Here is a 392-nt window from a genome sequence, read left to right as displayed (position 1 = left end):
GCTTTTCCCCATTTAAAAACGCCTGCCACTGCTAATGGCACCCTGCAAAGGGCATCCACAACGACTGGACACCCGGTCCACACGGCTGGTCGCCTATGGGCCTCACTCGGATTGAAGATCACACACCTTTACCACACACTTCATGGAAGAAGTATCAAGCCTATTTATGCTGTACCTTGACTTAATGACCAAAGTATCTGCGTGTAATTAGCTTATACTTTTAGACAACCTTGTTACCTGTATGTTCTGGGCAGAGCTGTCCTGCAGGGCTCCCCAGGGCCCCTTCATGCAACACGGACAGCCCGGGGCCTGCGGCAGATTGAGCCATGATGAGTGAAATCTGAGTGATGAGTGTCCCGGTGCCGTCACCCTCCGCGCCCGTCACCGCCTCC

Source organism: Nestor notabilis, unplaced genomic scaffold (genome assembly GCF_000696875.1).
Source record: "Nestor notabilis isolate BGI_N333 unplaced genomic scaffold, ASM69687v1 scaffold33277, whole genome shotgun sequence".
In the NCBI taxonomy this organism is placed as follows: domain Eukaryota; kingdom Metazoa; phylum Chordata; class Aves; order Psittaciformes; family Psittacidae; genus Nestor; species Nestor notabilis.
The sequence above is the reverse complement of the archived record's forward strand: the minus strand, read 5'-3'. Positions refer to the sequence as shown.